The sequence below is a fragment of the Cibotium barometz genome, chromosome 60, assembly GCF_041138505.1.
Source record: "Cibotium barometz isolate CiBa-2024 chromosome 60, ASM4113850v1, whole genome shotgun sequence".
NCBI lineage: Eukaryota > Viridiplantae > Streptophyta > Polypodiopsida > Cyatheales > Cibotiaceae > Cibotium > Cibotium barometz.
The window spans coordinates 33,648,466-33,663,683 of NC_141105.1; positions in this window are offsets into that span (position 1 = coordinate 33,648,466).

Genomic DNA, 15,218 nt, shown 5'->3' on the forward strand with positions numbered 1-15,218 from the left:
GAAATTGGCTTTTATAGTTCTAAGCCTTTTCCCACTTGGCCGCCCATGAGTAAGTGGCCTGGGGCACCCAAAACATAGTTACAAGGCTTTTCTCTATGGTTTGGCCAACTAACCAAGATCCTCTTGTCTTTCCTTTAAAGCTCAATACTTGGGAGCATCTTTAGGGTGTCTCCCTCATCAAATGATGGGATTTACAATATAGCATGGGCGTCCATTACATAAGTGTGCAGACACAGTTGTCATGGGAATGTGTTAACTAATATTTGGTTAACATACTCCCCTTCCTGAAGTCGATCGTGTCCTCTCATGATCAGTGAGAGGTTAGTGAGGCATGCAGGGAAGGTTGCACTTGGTTGGTTCTCTTGTCTCTCCAGAAATGAGAGGGTGTGGGGGAGTTAGTGATGGAAAGAAGTTAGTGGAGTACTAGTGATTAAGTATCCAACTAGTCTGATGGGCTCTTATGAGCTTGCTTTTTTGTATGTGCCCAATAGTACTTGTTTTTTTTAAAAAAAATCGCCTGTGCGGCGGGACATCCTCATTATTTTAGAGAAGTCAGAGTACTTAAATGAGAAGACTAGCACATAATACTTAATGACCAGTATTCTAGTGTGTGGGATCCCACTGCCCCCTCCGCACACCAGATTCCCGGTAGATAGCTGGTAGTAGCAGGCGGAAACAGCTCCCTCATGCGCGGGGCAGGGTTTCCCACTCTCGGGGCCTCGCCCTCACATGTCTGGGCACGAGACTAAGCTAGTGGTCATTCCGAAAACCGAAATCGATGGGAACGATTTCACCATTTTTATTTTCTTAAACGAATTTTTCTAACAAAGTTAAGATACTGAACTAACCTTCATCCGAATAAACCAGATAGAAGGGAAACTATTACAGACTTAACTTGAAGGGATCAATGCTTTTTTCCTAATTGAATCAGGCACAGCCATTGATCTATTCATTAGAGAAGTCTTTAGGCTTTTATTTAACTACTCGAGTTCTAAACGTATTCCTATTAATCAATTTTATTATTAAAACTCTACTGATTCCAGTAAAAGAAACCTACACTGCAGTGGATGTGGCCAAAGTATTCCTCAAGGAAATCTTCAGATTGCATGGCCTACCCTGAAGAATAGTAAGTGATCGAGACTCCAAATTCACGTCAAGATTCTGGACTGTATTTTTCAAAGCAGAAGGAACTTTCTTGGATCTCAGCACAGCTTACCACCTCGAGATCGACGGTCAAACAGAAAGGGTAAACCAAGTAATCGAAGATATACTTCGGTCATGTTGTCGTAGGGAACCAAGAAGTGGCTAAGTTATCTGCACCTAGTCGAGTTCGCCTACAATGCTTCTTATCACGGAAGTATTGGGATGAGCCCTTTCAAAGCTCTGTATGGACTAGATTGCTTAACTCCATTAACTTGGTCCGACCCATTGATTAGGGTCGAGATGTCCAGACAGATGCTTGACGACATGGAGCAACAAATGCAGTCAATTCGCAAAGATATAAAAGCTGTCCCCCAGGATAGACAGAAATAGTATGCAGATAAGAAGAGAAATAGATAGAAAATTCGAAGAAGCAGATATGGTCTTCATTTGAGTATGCCCCAAAAGAAGTTCTCTATCTCTTGGGAAGAAGTACAAGAAGTTATCCACCAGATATTGTGGGCCATATCTGATTACAGAAAGTAGGTGACTTAGCCTACAAGCTTCTTCTGCCTCCTCATCTCAAAGTACATAATGTATTTCATGTCAGCCTACTTAAAAAGTATGTACCAAGCTCGAATCATATGCTTGATGAAATCTTAACTTCTTCAACAACCCAAGGGCAGATGGAACTCCAACTTGAAGAAATCCTTGATGTTCAAGAGAAGGTTCTCAGGAATAGAATTCTGAGAGAATTATTGGTTAAATGGAAGTTCTATCCTTTTGAAGATGCCACCTGGGAGGAGAAAGAAGCCGAACTGTTGCGGGATTACCCCCAGTTTTTTGCGAGACGAGGACATCTTGCATTTTTCAAGTAGGAGAGAATGTAAGATTCCTCCCGAACTGTTGCGGGATTACTCCCAGTTTTTTGCGAGACGAGGACATCTTGCGTTTTTCAAGTAGGAGAGAATGTAAGATTCCTCCCGAGCCTCTCAAGAAGTCCAGTATCTTCCCTTGTGATCAAATCCCTCTTCAGAAATATAAAAGATCTTGTTTCTACCTGTTTTGGCCTAGAGAGAAAATCTTCTAGAGAGAGGTGATTAAGTTTTTAAATATTTTTGGATGGAAAAATATCTCATCTTATTAAAATAAATTCCCCCGAAACAGAAATTCAAAAAGAATTTCAGAAGGTGCATTAGAAATAAATTATAATCTCTTCAAAAGGCCTTCCTAAGGGTCTAGATTTTTGGAAAATTTTAAATTAAGGTTCCTATGGACCAATAAGATGAATCCAAATGTAGGGAGGGGTTAAATTGAAGAAATAAATAAAATCCTCCCAAAAATGAGTAAATACTCACATAAGATGAACAGTGGACTAAGGACCAAAGGAAATACTAAAAAATGAATTTTTGACACCTCAGAGTGGGGATTCCCCCCTCATGAAGTAGGCGCCTTTTTCCCATTATTGATTGCATATTAGAAATATTTTTATTATAAAAGTGTTATTTCCATTAGAATTAATTTCTATGCAAAGAAAGATGCATATTGGAGAATTTTTTTTAATTCTAAAAGTGTTACTTTCATCAAAATTTATTTTTATGCATAAATAGATGCATAAAAGAATTTTTTTTAATTATAAAAGTGTTACTTTCATCAAAATTAATTTTTATGCATAAATAGATACATAAAAGAATTTTTTAATATAAAAGTGTTACTTTCATCAAAATTAATTTTTATGCATAAAATAATTTTTTTAATTATAAAAGTGTTACTTTCATCAAAACTAATTTTTATGCATAAATAGATGCATAAGAGAATTTTTTTAATTATAAAAGTGTTACTTTCATCAAAATTGATTTTTATGCATTAATAGATACATAAAAGAATTTTTTATTATTATAAAAGTGTTACTTTCATCAAAATTGATTTTTCTCACCACCTGTTCACTCAGGGGCCTTTTCAATAGTTCCTAGCTCATAGTACCCGACAATATTTTCACATATAAAAAATCAAGATGGAATCCTCGTTGAAGATCAGCAAGATCAATCAAACAGATCCATATAAGAGAGCCATGGACTCATCCGTTGAGGATAGCAAGCTCAATCAACCAGATCCATGCTCGGTTTCAGAAAACAACTCTTACTCCTTGTTCCAATATCTTCCACGATGCACGTGTGGGTATCTTCGATGACCCAGAGCCCGAGCACCGTATGGTCAGCACCCTCTAGGATCCTTCGTAGGTGACCTAGAGCTTCACTCATAGGCCGCTTCCTTGGTCCCTCATCCACCATACCGGAAGCTCACCATTTAAATCGAACTGAGGCTCGTCAAGACCTCGATCAACCTTGCTACGTGAGACGTCCTCCATTGACTCTCCGTTAGAGCAGTTGACTTTATTAGGTCTCCATGACCTTAATCCATAAGACGGTCAAAATGCTTCCCCAGTATTCTTGACATAAAATAGTCATTTACAAACAGTCACAAAATACAGTTTCTATATCGAACTCTCGTTTTTCCACATTATCCCTCCTCAAACCACATTACTTATTCCACATTCCATTCATATGTGTACTCATTCTCATCCATTCACTCATATCGACGACACATTATTTCACATACACATTCACCTTCATTATTCTACATACATATCCATGTTCGTACATCCACATCATACATCCAATCCCATATCTGCATTCATACATACACATCCATATCCACATCCATACATCCACATCCACATCCATATTCACATCCATACATCCACATCTACATGCATACATCCATTTTCACATCCTCATTCATACATCCACATTCACATACATACATCCACCTCCATATCTACATCCATACATCCACATCCACATCCACATTCACATTCACATCCATACATCCACATCTACATGCATACATCCATTTTCACATCCTTATTCATACATCTACATCCACATACATACATCCACATCCCCATCCATACATCCATACATACACATCCACATTCACATTCACATCCATATATACATTTATACATCCACATCACATCCATTCTCGCCCTAACACAACCCATATACATCTTATCCCATCAGATACACTTTTTACCTCATCCCATACACATCTTATCACATCCTAACTCATCTTAGCACATCCTATCACATCTCATACACCTCTTATCATATCCTATCACATCTCGTACACATCTTATCACATCCTATCACATCTCATACACCTCTTATCACATCCTATCACTTCACATACGCATCTTATCACATCTTATCACATCTCATACACCTCTTATCACATCCTATCACTTTCCATACGCATCTTATCACATCTTAATATCTATTTATCTTATAGAATACAAGAGAATTCTTATATTTGATATAAGATTTCTTTACGCATCTATTTATGCATAAATTCCATTTTAAAGAGAATAACACTTTTGAAATAAAAATCAATCTTTTATGCATCTTCCTATGCATAAATTCATTTTAAATGAGAATGACACTTTTGAATTGAAAATCAATCTTTTATGCATCTTCCTATGCATAAATTTAATTTAGATAAGAATGACACTTTTGAATTAAAAATCAATCTTTTATGCATCTTCCTATGCATAAATTCAATTTAGATGAGAATGACACTTTTGAATTAAAAATCAGTCTTTTATGCATCTTCTTATGCATAAAGTCAATTTAGATGAGAATGATACTTTTGAATTAAAAATTAATCTTTTATGCATCTTCCTATGCATAAATTCAATTTAGATGAGAATGACACTTTTGAATTAAAAATCAATCTCTTATGCATCTTCCTATGCATAAATTCAATTTAGTAGGAATTACACTTTTAGAATAAAAGAATTTCTCTTATGCATCTAATTTATGTATGATAAAAGTAACACTTTTACATTAAAATAATAATCTTTTATGCATACCTGAAATCCAAATATGATAAAAGTAACACTTTTACATTAAAATAATAATCTTTTATGCATACTTCTATGCATGAAATCCAAATATGATAAAAGTAACACTTTTACATTAAAATAATAATCTTTTATGCATATTTGTGCATACCTTTATGCATGAAAATCAATTATGCATAATATAAAAATCAAATTTTCTATGATTACAATGAAATTCTTTCAATTAATCTAGGATGATAATTCCTAGAATATGGTAGGAAGTCCTCTTTTCATACTTTGAATGAATTTATTTTATGTGTAATTTTTACAAATATTTTGCCATAGCTCCATTGCTATGACTGATAAATCTCAATTATTTTAAGCCTGAATAATTGTGAGCCAAGCTACACTGGCACGAGTGTCTAAGGTGCCATCCAAGCTCGACCAGAGAAAATTGTGGATCAATCTCCGCAATTGGCCAATGCACGCACGAGAGAAGCACCAACAAGAGGCAATAAACCAAGCTAAGGCAAGCAAAACACCTGACTAGCCACCAAAGCTTTGGAGGCTAAATCTAATATCTTGGAGCTCCAATGAAGGAGTTTCTTCCGGATACTCATAAGTACCGGAGCAAACTGCTGTAGGAGAAATATCAATCCCAACTTGGCATCCCAAATATCTAGCAGTGCATCCTTTGCTGATCCAAGTAAAACCAAGCTTTGAACCCCAATCAACTCTCGGTGAATCACTAACCCAAAAACCAATAGATTTGTGCCAATGAGTGCCCCTGCTGCTGTGCTGCCAAACAAAACTCCTTTGGTGCTACCCGGAAGGAGCATAAGCATATATGTGAAGCCTCCAAAAACAGGGCTGTGTCATAAGCTAACTCAGAGTCAACCAACTCCTCATGACTATGAAGAGGAAACCTCAATCCTGAAATACCAGCAATGGACCGGAGAAAGATGCTCATGGCCTCTGCAACTATGATATATAATAAAGGGGCTAATGGTCAGCCCTGTCGTATTGAGCGAGAAATCTGAAACCGCTCTCCTCTATCACCGCAAGCAAGAACTCTACTATGGGCACATCACGATACATGCATGAAACTCCCTTGATCCATCTATGAGAGAAGCCCATATGACTAAGAGTACCCTCAAGGAAGTCTCAATCCACTCTATCATAGGCCTTCTCAAAATCCAAGAGCAGAATGGCTAAGGGCTTATTGCTCGCTTTAGCCCATTCGACGGCCTCCCAAAACAAGAAAATGTTATCAGAGATCTCCTGTCGTGTAAGAATCCATTCTGGGTATCATGAATAACATCCTGCAAAATTGGCTGCAACCTAATGCTCATTGCCTTAGCAAGAATCTTATAGGCAGTCCCAAGTAAGGTGATAGGTCTCCACTAGCCAATCAATGTCTTATCCCTGCTCTTAGGAATAAGATAAATAAGCCCCTCAGTGAGAGAAGAAGGCATAGAACCTGTGTGCCACATCTCCTGCAAAGCCGATGTGATCTCAGCCCCAATCTCATCCCAAAAAGTAATGAAAAAAATAGGGGAGAGGCCATCCTCCCCTGGACACTTACCACCATGAGGTAAGGCATGAAGAGCATGACTAAACTCCTACATAGAAAAAGGGACATCCAGAGCGGCACACATCTCCTCAGTGATCAAATGTGGCAATTTATTCCAAACCTTCCTCTGTGCCCTGTGTCTCAAATAAGAATGCGGCGCAGCACTAAGAAGCCAGCAATAGAAATCAATGGCAATCTGTCTAACCATAAGAGGATCTAAGTGAGGACTGCCATGTGAATCCTGCATGACACTATCTCTGGCATGAGATGGGCCGTGAGAAGCAAATAAATGTTTGTTACATCTGCCACCCATCTGTGTCCAAAAGGATTCCTCGGCATAAATTGCCTTTTTCTCAGCGTCAGCTAACTTTAAAACAATCCTTTAATGAAACCATTATGTCACTGATGACAATCCTCTAAATCTTTGGTTGAATCCATATTACCAATCATTCATTCATCGGTGTACTTATGGCATCATTGGCAACCAGAACGCTCACCACCTGTTCACTCAGGGGCCTTTTCAATAGTTCCTAGCTCATAGTACCCGACAAATCAAGATGGAATCCTCGTTGAAGATCAGCAAGATCAATCCATATAAGAGAGCCATGGACTCATCCATTGATGACCAACAAGAGAGCCATATAAGAGAGCCATACAAGAGAGCCATGGACTCATCCGTTGATGACCAGCAAGGTCAATCAACCAGATCCATGCCCGGTTTCAGAAAATAACTCTTACTCCTTGTTCCATATCTTCCACGACGTACGTGTGGGTATCTTCGGCGACCCAGAGCCCGAGCACCGTATGGTCAGCACCCTCTAGGATCCTTCGCAGGTGACCTAGCGCTTCACTCATAGGCCGCTTCCTTGGTCCCTCATCCACCATACCGGAAGCTCACCATTTAAATCGAGGCTGGTCAAGACCTCGTCGACCTTGCTATGAGAGATGTCCTCCATTGACTCTCCGTCAAAACAGAGTTGCAACTTTATCAGTTAGGTCTCCATGACCTTAATCCATAAGATCGTCAAAATGCTTCCCCAGCATTCTTGACATAAAACAGTCATTTACAAGCAGTCCACAAAATACAGTTTCTATATCGAACTCTCGCCTTTTCACATTATCCCTCCTCAGTCCACACTCCTCAGTCCACATTACTTATTCCACATTCCGTTCAATGTGTACTCATTCTGTTTCAGGGGAATTCATTTTAATAAGATGAGATATTTTTCTATCCAAAAATATTAAAAATCTAAATATTCTCTCTCTAGAATATTTTCTCTCTCTATGTTAAAACAGTTAGAAATAAGATCTTTTATATTTCTGAAGAGGGGATTGATTACAGGGGAAGATGCTGTATATCTTGAGAGGCTGGGGAGGAATCTTACAAACTGTGCATAGATACATCCTACATCTCTTCTCTTGTTAGACCATGAATAAAGAAGAGTGGATGGACTCCTCAAAATTTCATCCTCATGCCAACAATCTCTACCATGAACGGGAGTATAAACCTCTCCCAAGACGCTCTTTCAAGAGGATGCACCAAGCCCTCGCCAATAATCCAATGGTCGGCAAGAGGCATCAATGTAGTGAGAGATTTCCAAAAGGCAATCCTCTCACCTCTACGATTAGGAGCATAGAGGTTGAGAATACCAATGCGTGTAGTACCCTGCATAAGAAGGATCCACTGTGCTCTCGTAGGTAAAATGACACCATGTCCAATGATGCAAGGCAAGATCAAAGCTGAAATAGAGATACAAACACCACCCCTAGTACCAACAGACGGTGACCAAAAGTTGTGTCCCGAGAGAGAAGCTTGCCTCATCTCCCACACTGGCTAGCATCCAGTTTATGCTCTTGCAAGAGCAACATATCCATAGGTCCACCTGTGAGACTGCACAATGAAGCTGGGCTTTTAAAATTTGTTTCCATCGGTGCGAAAAAAACCCCCAAGACCCTGAATGTTCCAAGAGACAATCCTCATAAAGACTCAGAGTAGGAACGACCAAATCTCGTGGTCGACGAAGGACCCCCTTTAGAGGCGGAAGTACGTCTTGCATAGGTAAGGGAGGGAAACTCTAACAATGTAAACCTTACATCTCTCTCCCACTCCGGGGAAAAGCCAAGGCTAGTCCTCAAAATTAGAGAGGTACCATGACAATGTGAATGTGCAACATCATCCTCAAGGGTGCAATCATCCTGTAAACTGTAATGTAGCATCCTCCTGTGAGGGATCCAGATAATGTGCCTGCAAGGCCTCATCCTCCAAAAAAGGATCAACATCCTGTGAGGCAAGAGCTACATAGGGGTTAGGGTGCTCCACACAGGGGGTGTGGTTGAAGGGGCAGGTACGGGGATCCGAGGGTGCCTGCCATCCCTAACCAACACAACCCAACGTTGTGTGATCTGTTGTGGCAAAGGAGCAACTGGAGTATTGCTATCTGCAGAAGGCCTTTGATGGGTAGGACCACGCCACCTCCTAGCATGGCCCCTCGATCTGGGACAATCTCTAGCAATGTGAACCTGTCTCGACGTCGCGACGACAAATCCGACACTAGTCAGGTCTGCCTGCAATCTCCATCCTTTGGTTGAAATGAGATCCTTCAGGTCTCTAATGCATAACATGATCATCAGTAATTGATGGATCAGGAACAAGCACAAGGACCCAGGGTACACCATCAAGAGTGGCGGTAATAGCTGCGCAAGTTGAGGCGGAAGAACTCGAGAGGATTGGTACCTCTAGAACCTGGCCAAAGGATGCCCCTATGGAAGCTAAAAGCTTCCAATAGGAATGAGGAAGAGCAGGGAACCGTAGTGAGACTGGGGTAAGGCGCTGATCCTCCACCACTGGATCAAAGCCCACCTAGTACTGAAAGAATAAAATCTCCCTAGGACCAAGAGGAAGGGGATGCTAGCCAAAGACTGAGAAGTAGCTTTATCAAGGATCTGTCTAGACATCTCGAACCTGATCAATGGGTCGGACCAAGTTAATGGTGTGAGGCAATCTTGTATGTACAGAGCTTTGAATGGGCTCATCCCAATACTCCAGTGTGATAAGAGGCATTATAAGCAAACTCCACTAGATGTAAGTAGCTTAGCTACTTCTTGGGTTCTCTGCCCCACAGCAGGACCAAACAATATCTTCAATTACTTGGTTTACTTTTATCTTCTCGCCATCTGTCTCAGGATGATAGGCTGTACTGAGATCAATCTAAGGAAGTTCCCATTGCTTCAAAGAATGCAGTCCATAACCTTGATGTGAACTTAGAGTCTCTGTCGCTCACTATTCTTCTAGGTAAGCCATGTAGCCTATAACACTTTTGAAATAAAAATCAATCTTTTATGCATCTTCCTATGCATAAATTCATTTTAAATGAGAATGACACTTTTGAATTAAAAATCAATCTTTTATGCATCTTCATGTGCATAAATTCAATTTAGATGAGAATGACACTTTTGAATTAAAAATCAATCTTTTATGCATCTTCCTATGCATAAATTCAATTTAGTAGGAATTACACTTTTAGAATAAAAGAATTTCTCTTATGCATCTAATTTATGCATAAAATCCATTTATGATAAAAATCACACTTTTAGTATTAAAAAATATCTTTTATGCATACCTCTATGCATGAAATCCAAATATGATAAAAGTAACACTTTTATAAGAAAAAAATTTAATCTTTTATGCATACCTCTGCATGAAATCCAAATATGATAAAAGTAACACTTTTACATTAAAATAATAATCTTTTATGCATACCTCTCTGCATGAAATCCAAATATGATAAAAGTAACATTTTTACATTAAAATAATAATCTTTTATGCATACCTTTTATGCATGAAATTCAATTATGATAAAAGTAACACTTTTACATTAAAATAATAATCTTTTATGCATATCTCTATGCATGAAATTCAATTATGATAAAAATAACACTTTTATATTAAAATAATAATCTTTTATGCATACCTCTATGCATGAAATTCAATTATGATAAAAATAACACTTTTACATTAAAATAATAATCTTTTATGTATACCTCTATGCATGAAATTCAATTATGATAAAAATAACACTTTTACATTAATAATCTTTTATGCATACCTCTATGCATGAAATTCAATTATGATAAAAATAACACTTTTACATTAAAATAATAATCTTTTATGCATACCTCTATGCGTGAAAATCAAATGTGATAAAAGTAACACTTTTATATTAAAATAATAATCTTTTATGCATACCTCTATGCATGAAAATCAAATGTTATAAAAGTAACACTTTTATAATAAAAATTTATTCTTTTATACACATAATCAAAATGCATCTTCTATGCATGAAAATGATACTTTAGAATATAGAAACCATAAGGATTACTCTTTTAGAATGATAAAAGATGAATTTTATTTCACTAATTTCGAAAAATTTTGCCATAACCTCCTTTGTATGGCTGACCATTTTTAAAATTTTTAAGTCTTTAAAACTAATTAAAGTGCACCAAAAGTATTGAAATTATCCTAAAGTAAACATTTTTCCACTTAATTAAGACAACATTATAAAAACTTGACATTAATCATTAACCATTCTCACCGACCTCGAGAATTGACTTGCACAATTTGCCACCATGGATTGCCATTTTGGATTCTTGTAATTCTTGTTCACAATGCATTGGAAGAAGGTAATTTTCTTTTCTACCTTGTAGCGGCTTGGAGGAGTCGATAGACCAAAAACCCATGGGTTCTCTTTTCATGGTAGCATCTTTGCCTCTATATTGTGTACGAAACTAGCGAACCTTCAAAATGACCTGTAATAAACATGTTCAAAATACACCAACATGTGAGAGAAGAATCAATTTCTAGAATGCCTATACATGTTTCATAAAATGATAATTAACTTTATATATTCTCTCTAGATCCCCAATGTATGGGCAGGCACTTGCACGAAATTGTTGCTGAAATGATGCAACAATACACGAGTGTTGAGTAAGACACATATCATCAATCCTTTTGACTCGAAGATGTTGTTCATAGACCCACATACTGCTATATCCTGAACCTAAAATCACAAGCATAGAGAATATTAACATCATAAAACCAAGCACATAGAATACTGGAAGTGTGGGCCATGCCATATCTTACCTCTTTATTACACCTAAGACTGAGCTCGAACTCCTTGTGCACATTCTCCTTGTGCCTTTTTTATTCACTCTTGTATCCATGTCATTGACATGGTGGGGGTCACCCGCGATGTTCTTTGCGTATTCTCTTGCCATTCTTTGTCATGATCTTTGATCTGCTTGCATACATTCTGAATTGTAGATCATGAAAATACTTAAATTCTCTCGTTCGTCGTGATTAAGACATATTGGGAGTCCCTTTCCGCATAACACCTCTTCTGATATTTTATTTGATTCTTCTATTGGCCAAACATGGGGAGCTTTCTCATCAACAAGCTGCAAGTACTCAGAGAGATAGTACATGCATTCATGATGCAACAATCCCTCTGCCATAGATCCTTCGAGCATTTCCCTCTGATGCACAAAACCCTTCAAGACTCCCATGAATCTTTCAACCCAAAACATCCATCGTGTGCTTACAACTCTAGCAAGCTCCACCTCGTCAACGAGGTGAATAAGCACATGAACTTGGATGTCAAAAAAGGACGTAGGCAACTCTTTTTCCATCAAGCATAGGAGTTCTATATTGACTCCAACTTTTTTTGTGGAATCTCTTAAGTGTCTATTTCCTTTGACGTGATCCACCTGGAAAATGATAAAACACCAATCGATAACTAACTTTAATTGCAAAGAAGAATCCTAGACACATTTTTGAAGGAGAGCAGTACCTTACAAGCGACCCAAACGGTATATGATATCTCGAATGCCCTCGGTTAAGCATCCATCAATTATAAGTGGCAAGATATGCTGCAAATAGTCCACCTTTGATGTCAGTATCCATACAAATCAAGAATAAGATAAGAGCCAACCTTTAGAAAGTTATGCTAGTCATGTGTCTTTAATCCAGAAAGATTGCTATCGTCCATAGTAAACATGTTTTGTAATGATGCACCATAGCCTGTAGGGTGTACAGATCCATCTCATCCTATCATTTATCGTACTCATCTCATCCTTTGCCAGTACCCATGGTGCACGATGATAAGTCGTCTTTGTTGTCTTAGGACTTACTATAGGCCATAAAGATGGTTTATAGTTTTGTTCCTTCAAATCCGTCTTTGCAACCTGTGTATCTATGATATCCACAAGATGTTGCCAAAGCGAGTGTCCAGCATTCTTGAAAATATGCATGCGATCAAGAATATGTGCGATTTTTAGTTCTTTTCAATATTCTCAACTATACCATATTGAGATCTGAGGTGTCATCAAATTTTTCCCTCTGCCTTTGTGACAATCCTCATCTTTCTTGTCACTTGTGAGCTCAGCATCTGGATCTATGATAGGTCCAATTGTCCATTTTCTATACCAATCCATAGGAGTCATTCGTATATAGGGACCACTCCACTCTCAATTACTAGTTCTTTCGATCGCAATATGTGGCAAAAATCTTCTATGTCAGAGATATATATTCTTGCTGAGATTCTTGCCATATTTTGATCGTAGCCAATCTCTGCATGGTGGACATGCCTTGTACCCCTTTGTTGGTAGACCTACAAACAATCAAAGTCTTAGTGCAATTGTTATTTCACGTCACTTCAAATCCAAACAAAGTAACTGCAATCAGGTACCTGAAGAATAACTGTAGGCAGGATAGTCATGAATAGTCCATGTGTTAGAATGCCACAAACCTCAAAGCCTCATTCACCTGTAGGCTTGGACATGTCAAGCACATTTATCCCTTTCCAAAGTTGTTGTAGATCTTGGGTGAGTGGTGCTAGGTACACATTGATGTCTTTGACTTGTCATTTTCCTACATTGAAGTGCTTTATCGAGTCAGAGTTTTCAAGAAGTATAAACATATCGGGTGGATACAATTTCAGACCATGTTGCTTGTGCATGTACTTGGAATTAGTAAACTCAATATTAGATGCTCCTTCTTTATGGACATGAATGGTGGTAGGTTGTAATTGATCAGCACCACTTAGTTGATGGTAGGTTGTAAATTTTGACATCATGTACACATGCTATTTTAAATATACTCAAATTAATAAGACCTTTGGCACCACAAGATATAATAAGTGAAAAATATAAATATACTAGTAGAATGTCATGGATCGAAGCCTGTTACAAAAGACATGCACTAAAAATGCTATAAATATATATATTCTCTATGTGGAGCTGGCGACGATCGCACACCAACCATAATTCACTAGCAACTCTCACCAGCATATGCAACGATCTAACAGCATGGACTACAATGTATCTAGGTACATCTCTACTCATGTGCACTAGCTCATGACCAGTGTCACACTCCACAAAAGTACAATTAATTCTTTCATTCCTCCCTCTACTACTATTGATTAGCCCTGATATATTTCCTTGAGTGTAAGGTCTGCCACATCGATATACAATCTCTGTGATTCGTTATGGGTGATGCCTCTTCCAGAGCAAGAGAGGCAGCATTAGCACATAGCCCACCAGTGGTCATACTCTTGATGTAGTGAGCAAGCTGATGCCATGGACCCCATGAATAGATAGGTCCACAAAATGTGATAAGAGTGACCTCAGAGTGAACTGGGACATGTAAATCATGTGCAATAAAAAGACCTCGACCCCCCCCCGTCAGCTCGAAGATGGCGTGATCACATAGAGAGCACCCCAGAAGCTGAAAACCTCTCCATCAGCTGGAAGTGATGCACCCAACCAACCGGCATAATATCTACGATTATATATCTTTATGAGTGGTAGTAGGCAACTGGGTAAGGAATGATCACCAAACGTCTTGAACTGAGAACTAAGAGGTAATGGGTGCGCACATACCTCCATTTGTAACTAAAGAACAACTTGGTTGTGGTGGCGGGTGCAAGGAAGCATACATCACTCAAGCCCATGAAAGTCATCGTCATCATCAAAAAGATGTACAACTCTATTTGGCCATGATGATTGTACCTAGATTCATGTTATACATCACTTTGTCTATGGGGGTGGATGCATGGTAAGGTGGTACACTTTGGACCAGTAGAAATAGCAGTTTTTGGGTTGTGGTTTGTAACTTGGAAATGAACTTTGAATTGGGAAAAAAAGTGAAAATATTTTAAAAACTAAGAAAATAAAATGTACATAACTGAAAAGATAGTAGGGGGGGATAACTGAAAGTGGCGGGGTAATTATTATTTTTTGTAGGTATTCTCTACGTGCATTGTCTCATTTTAAAAAATTAGAGCCAGTAGATCTCTTCTCTCTTCCTCTCCCCCACTAATAGCAGCTAGCGGCTTTGAGAACATGTCTACATCCTTGGTGATGGCTAACTCGAAGGGCGACGACAAAGACATAAAGGTGGCCCTTCCCTCTCTCTCTCTCTCTCTCTCTCTCTCTCTCTCTCTCTCTCTCTCTCTCTCTCTCTCTCTCTCTCTCTCTCTCTCTCTCTCTCTCATCGCTCATCAACTTGCTAATCGAGCTCCACATATGTTGGCGGTCTTGAGTTCAATG